The sequence below is a fragment of the Coffea arabica genome, chromosome 9c (genome assembly GCF_036785885.1).
Source record: "Coffea arabica cultivar ET-39 chromosome 9c, Coffea Arabica ET-39 HiFi, whole genome shotgun sequence".
NCBI lineage: Eukaryota > Viridiplantae > Streptophyta > Magnoliopsida > Gentianales > Rubiaceae > Coffea > Coffea arabica.
Window position 1 is genome coordinate 1,685,428 of NC_092326.1, and position 16,431 is coordinate 1,701,858.

At 34.0% G+C, this 16,431-nt stretch overlaps 1 long non-coding RNA gene and 1 pseudogene across 2 annotated transcripts; both read left to right on the forward strand.

Moving 5' to 3' along the window:
• Window positions 1–632: 632 nt before the first annotated feature.
• Window positions 633–1,999, forward strand: LOC113708708 (uncharacterized). Of its 2 annotated transcripts, XR_003452469.2 has the most exons (5): window positions 636–847; window positions 1,008–1,214; window positions 1,315–1,407; window positions 1,492–1,596; window positions 1,682–1,999. It is a non-coding gene; the product is annotated as an uncharacterized lncRNA (long non-coding RNA). The 2 variants fall into 2 exon arrangements; XR_003452468.2 differs by lacking the exon at window positions 1,682–1,999 and having other exon boundaries at window positions 633–847; window positions 1,492–1,597.
• A 5,559-nt stretch (window positions 2,000–7,558) lies between these two features.
• Window positions 7,559–15,873, forward strand: LOC113708703 (oxoglutarate-dependent flavonoid 7-O-demethylase 1-like; annotated as a pseudogene).
• Window positions 15,874–16,431: the final 558 nt, after the last annotated feature.

Sequence of the window (16,431 nt, forward strand, 5' to 3'; positions counted from 1 at the left end):
AATAGCTCAAATGGCACCTTTGAAGACTTCATTAATGATGATGATGAAGTGAATGAACATGAGTCTAACAATGAGGAAGACGAAGAGGAGATTCTTAGTGATAATGACATCGATTCGGAATAGGTGAAATTGATGAGAACTACATGACACTAAGTTTAATCTCTTTAACTCCGGCTAACTAGTTTTTATTCCTAAATTATACTATGTTGTAACACTAACTTCTTGTTACTTTTAGATGGCTGGACCAGGAAAGCGAGGCCAAATGCTGCAGAGAAAAGCTCAAGGTGCACAACAGCCTGTAATACCTAATTCAGTTGGAAGCAATCAACCAAGAAGTGCATCCAAGAGTGTATCCTCAGAGAATGCAATATCTGTCACTCCAACTTCTTCACCTAGAGAAATTGCCAGTGAGAGTAGGATGATACACCCTCAGACATCTGAGTCTCGTGCATCCGGAGAAAATGAGACTATTCCAGTTTCGGATGAGCAAGAAAATGGTAAGTTAGACTTCATTTTCGTGGCTGAAATTAAAAACCAAGTTTCTATTTCATGACTGACTTTGTTAATGTGGTCAAAGTAATGTATGGACTGATATTTGTTAATAGCTATGCTGCTGTCAGCAAGAAGAAGAGGACGTACACGAAATCTTTCATTATTAAAAAAAAGGGAGGCTAATGAGACGCTCACCATTGAAATTGATGATTGTATTCGGCGGATTGTTGGGAAGGATTCTCAATACTTCATCACAGAAGGGGGTTGTGTTGTTAGGAAGGCTGCTAGGCTTAATGTTCCAAAGTGGTCCCATCTCAATCCCGGTGACCGAGAAGGCATATACAGCACGGTTACGGTATTTGTTGACCTGCTAATACTCTAATTTCATCCAGAAAGTATGAGAGATTTTACTGCTTTAGATTTGCACTACTTTTGTACTCAAATCTTCCTTAGATTTAATATGTCATTTTCACATAGATTTGCTTGGTTTTAAGTAGATTGCACTGTTATTGTAGGATGACTTTCGATTTCCAGAGCACATCACCTCAAAAACTGCTATTAATAGGCAGTTAAACACACCATATCGAAACCATTGATATCGGCTTCACAAGTATTTCCAGAGTTTTGAATCAAGACAAGAAGCATTGAGGCAAGTTCCTGAAGGTGTGAGTGAAGAAGATTGGAAGTGGCTGGTCAGCTACTTTGAAAATGATGAATTTAAGGTTAGCTTGTCAAAATAACCTATCCTTTTATTAAATTTCAGATTTCACTTCACAAATTTGCTAATCTTTGTCAGTTAAAATTTTCACTAATTTGTGGCAGAAAATTAGTGAACGTAACACGCAAAATCGTGCCAAAAATGACTGCCACACTACTGTTGGCACAAAATCGCTTGCAAGAGTTGTTGAGGAAAAGGTAATCTGAAACCCAGCCAACACTTGTACATGTACATCTTTTTTGTCATATGACTGAAAATGAAAAAATTGAAAATTTGGACAGAAAAGGAAAGAAGATGTCGAGCTTTCAGAGATAGACATGTTTGAGTTAAGTCGAAAGTCAAAGAAGTCAGGGGGGCTGGTAAATGACAAAGCAAAAGAGACCTTGGTGAGCTGTTTCACTTGGATAATGGATTTTTAAATTATTGACATCCATTCCAGCTACATAATGATCATATTTTTTACTTGCCTAGGACAAAATGAGGGAATTGTAGGCTACAACTTCAATGACTAGCAAGGAAATATAAGAGCAAGAACTTGGTTACATACCTGGACACATCCGCAGTCGTAGTGCAACCAAGAAGCAAGCTGCTGAGGTAGAACGCTAGAGGCATGAGATTGAGGACAGCCGAAAAAGAGCAGATGAAGCAGAAAAACGAGCTGCAGAAATAACTCAACAATTCACTGCTCAACAAGAGTTGATTAAGACCTTGCAACAGCAACAAACAGAAACAAGAAGCCTGTATGATGAGTTAGCTAACCAGCTGAAAGACTTGCGCAAATAAGCAACTTCTGTGTCAAGTATAAATAAATTGTTTGCTCTTCATAGTTATTACAATTGAGGCACTTGAATTCTGGTTCTACAAAATAGAGATTCATTTTTAATACAATTGGGTTGCTTGATGGCACTTGAAATCTGGTTCCACCAAATCCGATTCCTGTTTAATGCAATTGAGTTGCTTGAGGCTGATTTAGGTGCTTGAAATCTTGTTCATGTTTAATTACAGCCATTGAGGTGCTGGATGTTGCAACCAAAACTTTAGTGTTTTTAAAGCAAAGGTGTTTGAATGTTGGGATGTATTCCACTTTTTTCTTTGTCGAACTCATCTAAATTTTTCTGTATCAGAATTTTTTTTTTGTGCTAAGGAAAAAGAGGTACCTGTGATTGTGTGTGTGTGTGTGTGTTTTTTTTTTCTTGATATACTGTGTGGTTCATGATCATCTAGCTCTCAATGATTTTAGGATTTTATTGTTGTTATTGTTATTGTTATTGCATATATATTTGTGAACATGCGGATATTTATTGTGTTTGTATTGTTATTCTATATTTCACAGAATATACATTCAATGTCTTATTTGCTATAATTTCACTTTATTTTTGTGTTAAGCAATTTACTTAGATTGCTATAATTTCAAATTAGAGTGACATTAGTTTTTATAATATGGTGCCTATCTAGAAGTGTAGTTTCAGTTTTAACACCAGTGCTCATTGCTTCAATTTTGATAACGTGTAGGTTCTAACACGATTCCCAAGAAGAAGAAGCCAGTCATTGCTGTGAAGATGGTTTTTGATTTGAAGACTACAAGGCCTATCGTGCTCATGTTTTGTTCTAGATGGGAATCGTGCTCATATTTTTGTATAGAACTTTACTACTCTCTATTGTGGATGGGAAATCACTAGTATCGTAACTGAATGGCTTATTTTGGATGGTACATGGTTGATGACTCATTTGAGGCAACATTTATATATATATATATATATATATATATATATATATATATATATATATATATATATATATGTATTTGGGTTAATCTTCTATTGGAAATGAATGTTGGCTTTCTTTTCGTATGTTGGCTTTTTTTTCTCCTTGCTACTCAATCAGCATTTTGTGATTGTTGGCAGCTATGTTGCATAATTAACATTAGATTATTGTTTCTTACAAAAAAAATAAATGACAATAAAAAAGTTGCCACTGCCAACAAGTTTCACTAGTAACACTAGAAAGTCGTCACTTTTTATGGATGGAAAACAATGACAACAAAAGTCGTCACTGAACGGAAGCATAATGTGACAACTCCAAGAGTTGACTATAACAAAAATTTAGCCAGCTTAGTGACAATAAAAGTCGTCACACAATGTACAACAATGAGTGACGACAAGAGTCATCACAAAAACGAAATCGTTTGTGACGACTTTCAACAGTCGTCATTGTGACATAGAACTAGTGACAGCTCTGTGACAGCAGTAAAAGTCGTCACTGACTTTTTTTGTGACGACTTCTGAATTTTTAGTGACGACTTTCGCCTGTCACAGAAACACAATTTTCTTGTAGTGGGTGGAGAAGAATTTTGTGATGAGGTAGGAGAATTTTTTTTTTTTTTGATGAGTCAAAGAAAGAAGAAATTGCAGAAATTATGGGTACACATGAAGATGAAAAATTTGTGGCCGACAAAGAAATTTCACATGTGATGGAGAAAGAAAGTGAAGTCGTTGGTGATATGGAAAATGTAACAAAAGATTGTGATAAGAGAGAAATTTTTTATTTCATTGTGGTTGATGAATTTTTTGAAGCGAAAGATGCGATTGTTAAAATTGACGCGATTGTTAGCGTGAAAAAATTAAAGGAAAAATATGGTGATGTTAAAAACATTGGAGGTGGCAACTATGATTTTCTAGTGTTGGGAAATTTTCTTGGTGATGTGGAGTAATGAATGGAGTTTGGATGAACATGTTTAACTTTTTTGACATAAGTGATCAAGGTAAGAAATTGTTCAAAAAGTATAAGCTTCAACCACTGTTACGTGTAAAGATGAAACTAAAAATCAATCATAAGTTGGAGTTAAATGTTGTGTCTACTGCAACTGAGTTTTTCATAGAGATTCAAGTTCGAAATGACATTGGAGGTGAGCACAATAACGAGCATGGTTTAAGGAAGGCAATAAAGGAAATTAAACCCAACTATCTTAGTATTTAGTTTTCTAATTCTTCTAGTTTCTTGTTTCGGTGTCTTGTTTGTTTAGTTCCCATATTGGTTTAGGAGATTTCAAATCAGTTCCAAATAAGTTTCGATTTATAATTGTATTTGTTTAATAAGTTTAACAATGCATAAATACTACTAGAGTCGTAGATTATTACTTGAAAAATTGAATCGAGTTTTGAGAGTAAATTTGAGGGAAAGTCTCATAGTTTAGATTTGTAAGTTATCGTAAACGAAAAGTTACTATTTGATATTGCTATGATTGAGTTTTGAGTTAATAAATAGTTAAATGTTTGTTTGTATATTTATTCTCCTTCTCTTCCCAAATACTTTTATATGTGTTAAAATTGCTTTTGTTTCTTATTTGTGCTCTATTATCAAAAAAAAAAAAAAAAAAGTCTTTCCTACTCTTCTAAATGGGGCCAATGGGTGATAGAAAAAGCCCATGGCCTAGGTTGGCCATCTCTTGGGTTACCAATGGGTTTGGTTTGGATTCGAACTCGGCTCAAGCCCGATAATTTTTTCTGAATATGGGTTGAGAAATAATTCCAATACCCGGATCCGTTTAGTCTAACAAAAAATAGGTTGGATACAGAATATAGGATTCCAACCCAGATCCAAACAATATACTAATAATTATAAAATATAAATATTTCTAAATACATTCTTTTACCAAATTAACAATTTAGTAATGATTTTGTAGATTGATTTGTGGTTAGTTTTGTATTGACTATTGAATTATTTGTGATTTAGTTTTATAATTTGATTTGTTTAATTTTGGAGATGGATTTATGATTGGTTTTGGATTTAATTTTAAAATGTTTAAATTTGGATTTTTTTTCGCCGAATAGACCTAGATTCGACCCACAGCCCGTCGAACCCAATTCCAAAACTCTAAGATCAAGTCCCATTGGGTATACGGGTTGGGTCTGGATTTATTACATAAAAATGGGTTAGATTCAGAATTTTCAGTTTCAATCATAATCCCGACCCGTTAACAAGCCTAAGGTCTGTCTACGTGGGAGGGTTACCTGCCTAAGGTCTGTCTACGTGGCAGGGTCTATGTAATAATTTGTGATAGCGAGGGTTTCCATTCGCAAACGAAAAAAATAGAAGAGGCTAAAAAAAAAACTCTTGCCAAGTCAGCATACTACATGTCTTTTGACTTAAGCCATTATTAAAATCACGAAAATGATGTCCAATGATTCATTCAACTTTTTTTTTTTTTGAGGGTAATGACATTCAACTTGAATATCCGATCTATGTGGCAATACGAAAAGACAATTTCAGTTCCCAATCTTAGTTTAATATAGCCCAAAATGCAACGAAGCCCTTTTATAATATATTCCTAATACACTTGTCCAACCTCATCCAGTCCATAGACCAAATGAGCTAGACCTCTGAAGTATCACTTCTAAGAGCATTATCTCTTCGTGTGTTTTTCATCTGTGTTTTTAAACTTGGACCGGACCTGTTGGTTCGATCGATCGAACTAAAAATCGGCCAAATGTCTAGTCTCAGTTATCCTAAAAAATCGGATAGATAGAAATTCAGTCAAATTAGGTCAAAATCTCTGATGTATACGAGTCATTTTAGAAGCAAAACAACTCCATGGGTAATAATGTTAAATTTAAAATTCTATCCTAAAACCAATCCATTTATGGTTGAAGTGCAAAATTCCAAACGACATATTTTGTATATATGTAGTTTGGGAAAAGTCTCAAATTGGATGAAGATTCTCTACTATTGATAGAGCAATTGCAAATGATGGTTTAAATAGTTTTAGTCCGAACGTTCGCTAGATGAGATTGATTTTGAGATACAATTTTTAATAAGTGATAAAACTTGTTGTATTATTAGGTACGTTATTATTATTTGTATTTTCAATGTCCTAATGGTTAAATATTTGTGGTAGTAGTTACATTTTGTAGTACAATTGGCACTGATATTTTGTGACAGGCTGGGCACTGCTGTGCTCTCTTTAGGCTGACGTTGTCTACTTTAATAATGAACAATCGCAAGCTCATCTGCGTAGCAAAGTATGTGGATCCTATTTTGTAAGTCATCAATTTTTGGAGATGGACTAATCCAATTTTGATACAAATTGATAAAGGAATACATCACTCCAGAGAACTTTCCATGAAGACTTTAAAATTACATTTTGTAGTACAATTGACACTGATATTTTGTGACAGGCTGGGCACTGATGTGCTGCTCTCTTTAGGCTGATGTTGTCTACTTTTATAATGAACAATCGCAAGCTCATCTGCGTAGCAAAGTATGTGGATCCTATTTAGTAAGTCATCAATTTTTGGAGATGGACTAATCCAATTTTGATACAAATTGATAAAGGAATACATCACTCCAGAGACGTTCCGTGAAGACTTTAAGGTTACATTTTATAGTACAATTGACACTGATATTTTGTGACAGGCTGGTCACTGATGTGCTCACTTTAGGAAGCTTTTATGGAAGGAAGCCTTTGACCCTTCCTACTATAGACATTTCCTCAGAGCATGACAGGTATATTTGTAAAATGAGGAGTTTACGGATCATTATGTTGCAGTGGTAACGTGTGTGGAGATAAACCAAATAAGACATGTCCGGATGTAGTCTTTTTTCCCCTCCAATTCCTTTGTTCACTGTGCATTGTTTCTCCACTGCTTTATTACATTTAAAAAATTGTGAAACTATAATTTTTTTGCACCTAATATACCAAACAATTTAATAAAATTAATATCAACATACCAACAATATATACCATGACATAAATATGCTAAGCAATTATAAAAATTATTAGGATTATATAGTTACTTTAGAAGTTTCTCCCAAACACCGTGCAACTAAATTTTTCATTCAAACTAACGATAATACGAAAAAAAGACTAATTAATGAAAATATGATCTCAAAAAATTTTTAATTCACAGTCACAATATGTGAATTCGTAATAAATACAAAAAAGTATGGTATTTTGATCATATAATGAAGGAAAGCTATAAAGAGCAGGCCATTTACGGGAAAAGTTTTCATTAATAAAAATACTAGCTCTTCACGACTTTTTTACCAGTCCTCCAACGTATGAGCAAAGTGCCAATAATTAAATTAGTAATTTTTTTGATTTATACATAATTAATTTTTTTTTTTGCATTTCCACAAAAAACAAATGAAAATTTTTAGTTTTGTAGATTTGCTGTAATTAGAATGTACTATTATTAGTTTTGTCATATTTGATGATTATTGCTTTTCAGAATGCATTATTATTGGTCCAGTGAAAAATTTTCTCTAATTACAGGCACCAAACACCCGCGCGATACGTGGGTACTCCCCCTAGTAATACATATAAAGTGTGCCTTGATCACGAATTGATATCAATTGCAACTTGGAGCTACGTGTATATATATATGTATATAGGTAGAGATTTACAGAAAACACAAACATGGAATCTGGTATGATAAATTTGGGAAGCTCTCTAAAAGTATCCTATGTTCAGGAGTTGGCTAAGGAGAAATTTGCATCAGTTCCACCCCGATACACACGACCTGATCCAACCAAACTTGATGGGGCCTCCACAGAGGAAATCCCAGTAATTGACATGCAAAGGTTGCTTTCGGATGAATCAGTGAATCCAGAGCTTGAAAAGTTGCATTTTGCCTGCAAATAATGGGGCTTCTTCCAGGTTTGTCATTTCGTATTTGTATATGCATATATTAGGTATTGTTGTTGACCTAATAATGGAGTCTGATTGTAATAGTATTTGCTCAAAATCTACCAGTCATTTCAATTTGGTTTTTACCACAACTTTAACTTACTTTCAAGGGAATAAAATAATTCTGAAATATTTATTATGTTAATAACTATGACTTTTCAGGACTGTAGGTAAATGATATATCTTGCCACAAGTTTTTTTTTTCATATTGAAATGTTTCTTTTCTTGTAATTATCCAGAGATTTTATGTCAAAAGCAAGCATGCCTACCCTAATATATAAACTCATTTGGTTTTCTCTAGTAGTATTACATAATGCATGACTAGAATGTAATAGGAGTGATCTCCTTTTCTTTCCTGCTTTTCCTAGGATCTTCTTTGAATTGTTATACAAGGACAATCATCTAATTTAAATGGATATACATGCCCGCTGTTAAAATGGAGAAGTGTTATAATAGTCAGCACCAAATAATTAGTGACAGTACAATTTGTCACCAGGTGATTAATCATGGAGTGAGCTCTTCATTAGTGGACAAACTGAAACTAGAGATGCAAAAGTTTTTCAATTTGACGATTGAAGAGAAGAAGAGATTTGCCCAAGAACCGGGCGATGTAGAAGGATATGGACAGGCCTTTGTTGTATCGGAGGAACAAAAACTTAACTGGGGTGACATGCTATTCATGGTCGCTCTGCCAACTCACTTGAGAAAACCTCATTTACCTCCCAACCTTCCTCTTCCATTCAGGTACAAGAAAATTTGCACACACATTCATATCATTGTATTTAGGGTGCATTTGATAAAATTGAAGTTTGAAAACTGAAATCTGAAATCTGAATCCATTAAATTATTGAATTATTAAGTATTAAATCAAATACGTTTGAGTGTATATCACATTCGGTGATAAGTAAAAAGTTTATCACTTATTTTTTATAGCAAGTTTTGCCTAAAAAATTTAATGGCACTTAATTAATTCAGATGTTCAATTTTTTGTTATCAAATGTATCTGAATATATTAAGATCTAAATACATTAAGTTTAAATGATGAATTGTGTTGTCAAACACATGAGGACTATAGTAACATCACACATAGTATAACTTTTGAAAGTCATAAGCGTCTAAAATTCTCTACACTTGTCTAAAATTTTAAAATTTTGTGGGTGAAAATACTTAAAAGCTAGGGATAAGATGATCATAGACTAGTAATAGGTTAAGAAAATAAGTGGTTAGTAGTCTGTAACCTTGCAAATCACCGTACCTGTAATCTTTCTATTTTCTTTTACATAAATTGTCAACATCTTGATATATATAAAGAAACTGAAAGTCTAGAATTGAAATTGTAAAGAGATAAAATGATGATTTTTATGAGTTATAAACTGGATTTACAATAAGAGACATTATTTAAGTGTGGTGGTTTGATTCTTTCATGTATTTTAATTGATGGAAATATGAACATTTTGGTCCTTTATTATAGCAGTGGTGGTTAATTTGGTTCTTTATATACTACTGCGTGCTAATTTATTCCTTATGTCCTCTGCTCCTTTTTTTCTACAGTGGCAATGTCGATTATCTTTGTAATACCAACATTGCATTGAAGTTTATGAATTAAGGGTTGTAATTAGAGATTTGGGAAAATTAGGAGAGGGAAATCGATAGATTACAAATACTGCATTGATTTTATTTTATGGAAATCAGGGATTAATTGGTAGACGGAAGTACGCAATAAATCTTCATCACTGAAATATAGGACTTGAACTATATAATTCCCTTCTAATAAGCAAAGTAATAAAGGACTTGATGAGGTAATTAAGTACTTTGTCTTAAATCTTAAAGAACAGTAAATAAAGAAAGATGTAGATAATGGTTATGCAGCATCTTAATCACTGTTTGTGAATTTTGTTTTGTCCAAAAAAATAATAATATATGTCTCATTCAGTTGTTGAGGGGTAAAAAAGACGATAACCACTCAATTATTCTTTTATTCTAGGTCACAATTTGTTTATAAAAAGTATTCCATAATTTCCATTGACGACTAAAATGCTTTATTCAGAAAAAAAAATTTGATAATGCTGGTAGGCAGCACAGAAAAAAGCTTTTACATATAATTGAAACTGAGGAGGCAATAATAAAGCCAAATGCTGCTACATGAAAAATTGTAGCAGAGAATATCCGGATGTACGTAATATATATATATATATATATATATATATATATCTCTAATTTATTATGTAGATGCATTTATTTGAAAGTCGTACTGTCTTAGGGGCCGACGTACGACACGAAACATCGAATGTTATTTTTTTTTTCCCAACGATAACGGCATTTCATTAGCTTATCCATAGATACACTCAGAGCAACTGCTCTGTTAAATCGTCCCTTGCGGCATTGACTAGCCAGGGGAGAAAGTCGCCTTTCCAGATTACATCAAGCAACAGTTTAATGCAAATTTTGCCAACTTGTGGCCCACTACATTGCCTGCTCTTCTAATAAAAGAAAAGGTGCTGGACTTGAAGTGCTTCTTCAATCTTCCTATATCCTCCAATACCGTCGCACATGTGCTGTCCTCCGTAACTTCCTGTTGCAGCTTCTTTATGATTTTTTGACAGTCCGATTGAACTTCAATTTCCTGCCATCCTTCCTGCCTTGATACCTGGAGAGCTTTCCGAATTGCTAGTGCTTCCTCGAGTTTTGGTTCCGTGCAATTTGTTTGTGGTAAAGCCCATGACTGGACGAGCTTGCCTTCCTTGTTCCTTGCCACAATTCCCCACCCTGCTTGTCCGCAATGGTCCTGTAGCGCTGCATCAGTGTTGATTTTAATTCGTTGTCCTGTCGGAGGCGCCCATCTTTTGTCATACTCCTTCATCTCCTCTTCCTCTGGTTGCTTTTCAGTTTCATCCAGGGTTGATTGGTACTCATTCCACTCCATAAGAGCCTTATTAATTGCCCTCATTGCACTCTTTCTACTGTTCTGGAACTGTTTTTCATTCTTGATTTCCAGATCTGCCATAGTATATTCACAGTTAAGGCTATATGCTCCTTTCCTTCAGCTCTTCTGGTCGTTTGCATCAACTCCTCCCACCACAACCAGAAATTCTCTCGAAAACATTCCAAACCATCCCAGCTTATTGGAGCTCTCCTCCAGATTTCTTTTGCATTTCCACAGAAAAACATCATGTGCTCTAGCTTTTCCACTTGAGTTCCACACACTTTGCACATTGGATCTCCTATTCCTGTCCTCCTTCTAAAGGCCTCATTTATAGGCAGTATCCTCTTCAGACACTTCCATCCGAAATGCTTTAACTTCTGTTTAATGTTCTGCCCACAGCACTGTCCATATTCCTGTGTGCTCTTCATTTCTACTACTATTACTTTCCTTCTCTTCTTCTCTTTTTTTTGCCCCCTAGCTACCATATACCCTGACTTAACTGTGTACACTCCTGTGGATGAGTGACACCAATATAACCTATGTTTACCAACTTCCAGACTCAAAGGTATTTTTAATATTTCTATCACATCCGCTTCATTGCATACCTTTTCTAGTAGCTCCTTGTTCCATTTTCCATCTACAATGACTTCACTTACCTTCTCGACATTTTCCCCATTATCAGACCTCGGTCTTACCAGCCCACTACCCTTCCTAAGCAACCATTTATCCTTCCACATATGTACTGTGTTCCCATCTCCTATCCTCATCCTCAATCCTTCCTTTAGCAGTTCCCTCGATTGCAGCTATGTTTTCAGAACCGGACCGGAAAGCGACTCGGCCGAGGTCAGGGGTCAATGGGTTCGACCGGGGGTCGATAGGGGTCGAACCGGATGACGTCATAAATAAAAATTATTTAAAAATTAAAATATTATATATATAATATTTAATAATATGTTGATATTAATAAAGGTATATTCATATATATTTGATGTTTCAAATATATTTAATAAGAAAATACAAAGAAATTAAAACAATCAAGTAGCAATTTATATTATTTAATAAATATTAATAAGTTTAGAATTAAAATTATGAATTAAATTGAAAAATAACATAAAATTTTAGGACAATATTTATAAAGTATCAAATATTTGAGGTATATCAATAAGTTTTAATAATTTAGGGGGTCAAAACATAATATTAAAAAGTTTGAATTTTTTTTTTTAAAAAAACACTGTTGAGCCGGAAAACAGGTTTTTTTCCCGTCAAACCCGGTTTTTGACCGACTTTGACCGGGTTTTAAATTCCCGGTTTTTTTGTATGACTCGGACCGGCTACCTGGCCGGTTCCCGGTTCGACCGGTTCGACCGGCCGGTCCAGTCCGAGTTTCAAAACAGAGGATTGCAGGATACTTTGCCACATCCACGAATCATTTAGTTTCTTTTCCATTGTCCATAATGGTGCTCCTGAAAAGTACCTTGCTTTCATTACCTTACTCATCAGTAGATTAGGCTTTGTGAGTATTCTCCGTAGCTGCTTGGCTAATAACGCCTGATTGAAGTCTTGTAACTCCCTGAATCCTAGTCCTCCCTTCCCCTTTACTTCTGCCAAATCATCCCACCTTATCCAATGAATCTTTTTGGTTTCCTCTGTAATGATCAATAAAATTCAATTCTTACCCCGTGCTAATCATCCCACCTTCTGCCACATCGAATGTTATCCCTTCAATAAAATTCCATGTGTAATGATCAAGACAGCTTATCAGCCACACCTTCAAAAAAAAAAAAAAAAAAAAAAAAGACAGCTTATCAGCCACAAAGTGTCCTAAGGATTGAATATTTTGATCATTATCTCTCTTAAAGTCTCCACATGATAGGCCTTTTCTTCTTATTTTTTTTTACCTTGGACTCATTCTTAATGGTTTTCCAACATTTCTCTTCTTTTAATCATATGGCTATTGGCCACCCAATGACTTAAAGTCTTGGTGGAGTGGGAGGTTAAATGTTCAAATCTTACCCCCTTCACTTAGCAACTATACGTGGTTTTCTCAAATCCATATGAGTGCGTACGTTTGATTCAATGGTGATTCAATTCTGGTCGATTTTTTAATGAATTCAGTTGAGCCTTCCCCTAAAATAGATTAGAGTAAAAAAGTTTGATCCGATAGTGATTCAATCACCGTCGGTTCCCAAATAGATTCAGTTGGGTCTCCCCTTAGAATAGGTTAGAGTATGAATAGAGTAGATCATGACAATTGACAAAAAATAAATTACATCTCTCTCTCTCTCTCTCTCTGGTATAGGAAAATATATCCTCTCTTGCTTTTCTTAAAGGGACAATTTCAAAAACCTCTCCTCAGGTTTCTGATAATTTCATTGAGCTCCCTCAAGGTTATAAAAATAACATTTGCCTCCTTTGCCCACATAAAATGACAATATTAGTTTTAACATTTTAATAAAACTCTCTTGTTAGATATAATTTTACAAAGAATGATATTAATAATTATTTTTCTTTCCTTATTCTATTCTTATCCTCCCTTTTTATATTTTTGCCAATAAAACCATAAAATATAAACATTGACAGCATAAATGTTTTACTAGTGACAATTTTTATGACTTTGAATGCAATCTAATTTTTACTTGCTGATTTTTTTGGTACCAAAAGCAACATTAACTCAAAAAAAAAGCCCAATATTTCTACCAAGCTATGATAATTCCACCAATCCAAAATTCTACGAACTTTAAAAGAATTATGATGGTATTTTCTTTTTCAAATTAAAAAATACATACCCTGGTAAATCACCATTAAAAGTAGTTTATCATAGTGATAGAACTATTGTCATCTTTGCTTATCAAATAATAAATATGGTATTAAAAACTTCACACTCTTTTTGTATATCTGTGTTAAATATATTATGATTGTTCTAGAAAGTAATTCAAATGTTATAAGTTGAGGGTATTTTAGGATATTCATTAAAAATTTTGACCAAGTCTAAGGTTTGGTTACCAAAAGTGTCAAATTAGGGGAGGTAGGTGTAATTTTTGAAACCTTAAGGGAGCGCAATGAAATTGTTAAAATCTTAGAGAAGGTTTATGAAATTATCCCTTTCTTAAATCTTACCTTCTTAATTGTCTTTATGAGGAAAATTAATAAGCCGTGTCACCGTGAGATGATGATAAAACATCCATCCTTGCATGCATAAAAAATTAGTTAACATCTAAAGCATTGTGCATTGTTATTATATATTGGATATTCTTTACTTTTTATTTACATTTTTTTAACATTGTAGAGAAACTCTAGATCAGTACTCAAGGGAATTGAAAATCCTTGCCATCAAGGTCCTTGAGAAAATGACAAAAGCATTAGGAATGAAGCTTGAAGATATGGCAATGCTTTTTGAAGATGGGATGCAATCAATGAGGATGAACTATTATCCTCCATGTCCCCAACCTGAGCTAGTGATGGGCCTTTGCCCCCACTCTGATGCTGATGGGCTTACCATATTACTTCAAGTCAACGAAGTGGAAGGCCTCCAAATCAAAAAGGCTGGAGCTTGGGTTCCTGTTGTACCACTTCCTAATGCATTCACAGTCAATGTTGGAGACATTTTAGAGGTAATCATGCTCAAAATCCTTTCTCCAAAGATGGAATGTGAGTATGAACAATCTCTTCATATTACTTTTCTGTTTATATAATTACAACATCTATCTAGTTTTTGGGCTCCCTTATGTGATATTTTCAAATTGGTTTCTACAATTATGAACATATATGGAAATTAGAATGTCCTTCCCATATTTTAATAGGATTCAAGAGATAATCTTTCCGATTATGATTATTATGCCTACAGTAGGTTGATCTTTCCGATTATGATTAGTATGCCTACACTAGGTTGATGTAAGACTAATTATCAACTTGCACCGCCTAGAAAATGAGGCCAGGACAAAGTGTGGCTTTCATCCCAAAATTTAACTTTTGACAAATTTGTGCCTAACTTCTAACTTTGGCTACTTTGTCAGAGTTAAACGAATGTTGTTTATTGATAGAATATTGAGTACTTTAATGGAACACGTATCTTTATAAAGTAAAAAAAAAGCATAAAATATATGGATGAAAAGGTCTTTATATTGAAAAAGTAGTCTTATTCATATTAGTAGCCAACGTAATTGATTAATTACTTAATTATTCGAGAAATATTTCCGAAGAATGTAAATCTTGGGCACAATAAATTCAAAAATTAGTATTGTACATGCTCTTCCACCCCACCCTTCAAATCATTGCTTACCTGTGATGTACAAGTGGTGGCATATGAAATTCAAATTGCTTTCCTTTCAACATCTTGAAAAAAGTACTAATTTTTTTTCTAACAAGTTTGTTTTGATTTTCAGAAAGGAATTTACTTTTTTTCTTGATTTCAATGCTAATTACACAAGTTACTTACAAATCATGTCCTGGATCTATCAAGGTATAGCTTATGAATTCTATCTCCAGTGTTTTTGGGGCATAACAGTAGTTATGGGTGGACTCATAAGATTACCCTGTTAACCATATCCTATTATTGAGCATAATTGAACTTTTATAAGAACGTATGCTACATAGTACACAGTTGGGAACAATGTGACGTTTTTGAACTGAGATGCAGATTGTGACAAATGGGATTTACAAGAGTGTTGAGCATCGGGCAACTGTGAATTTGCACAATGAAAGGCTTTCCATTGCAGCGTTCTTTTTCCCAAAAGTGGATGGTGACATGGGTCCAGCGCCAAGTCTTACCCCCCCCTGAAAATCCAGCAATTTTCAGAAGAATTAGTACGATTGACTATTTAAAAGCGTTTTTTTCCCGTGAACTAGATGGGAAATCATTCATTGACGCAATGAGGACCCAAAGCGAAGACTTTTAGGGTCTTAGTCCCTCTATGCTTTTTCTCTTTGAAACTTATGTACACTGTTGATATGGTGTCCCCTCTTCATCGCCTCCCCCAACTTTCATTCATCACAATATGTATAATTGTTTAAGAATTAATCCTTTATAAACTGTGTATGCTATTAGATTCGAATGCATGACAATTAATATTAATTTAAATTTAAAATTCAAAATTTGAAACAAATAGTATGCATTCAGATTTAATACTGTATACATTATTAATGTACAAAAAATTAATCTATTTTTAAATATGAAAGAGAATGATGAGTAATTGTATGTGCTATCAACGACATATTAGAAGTCACTCTTATGCCAGATGTTGATAAGGGGAACCAAAAAAAAAAAAAAACTCTTTGCTATTTAACCTTTTACCTCTAGTACTTATTTTAGGCACAATTATAAATCTTTGAATATATTGCTATCCATAAGTACTCTTTGTATTAAATTCAAATTTTGGGTTTTTCTATTATGTCCTTAAAAGTATAGCCCAGAAAAAGCATATAAAATAGAAAGGATGGACTCGCTATAAATTTCAATTATTATTATTTATTTATTGAATTATAAAATCTTGTTCAAATAAGTGAAAATAGATCCATCTTCTATCGTGTGTCCTGAATAGAACAAGGGATAATTGCAGAAACCTCCCCTGAGATTTCTGACATTTGCACTGACCTCCCCTCTAGGTTTAGAAATTG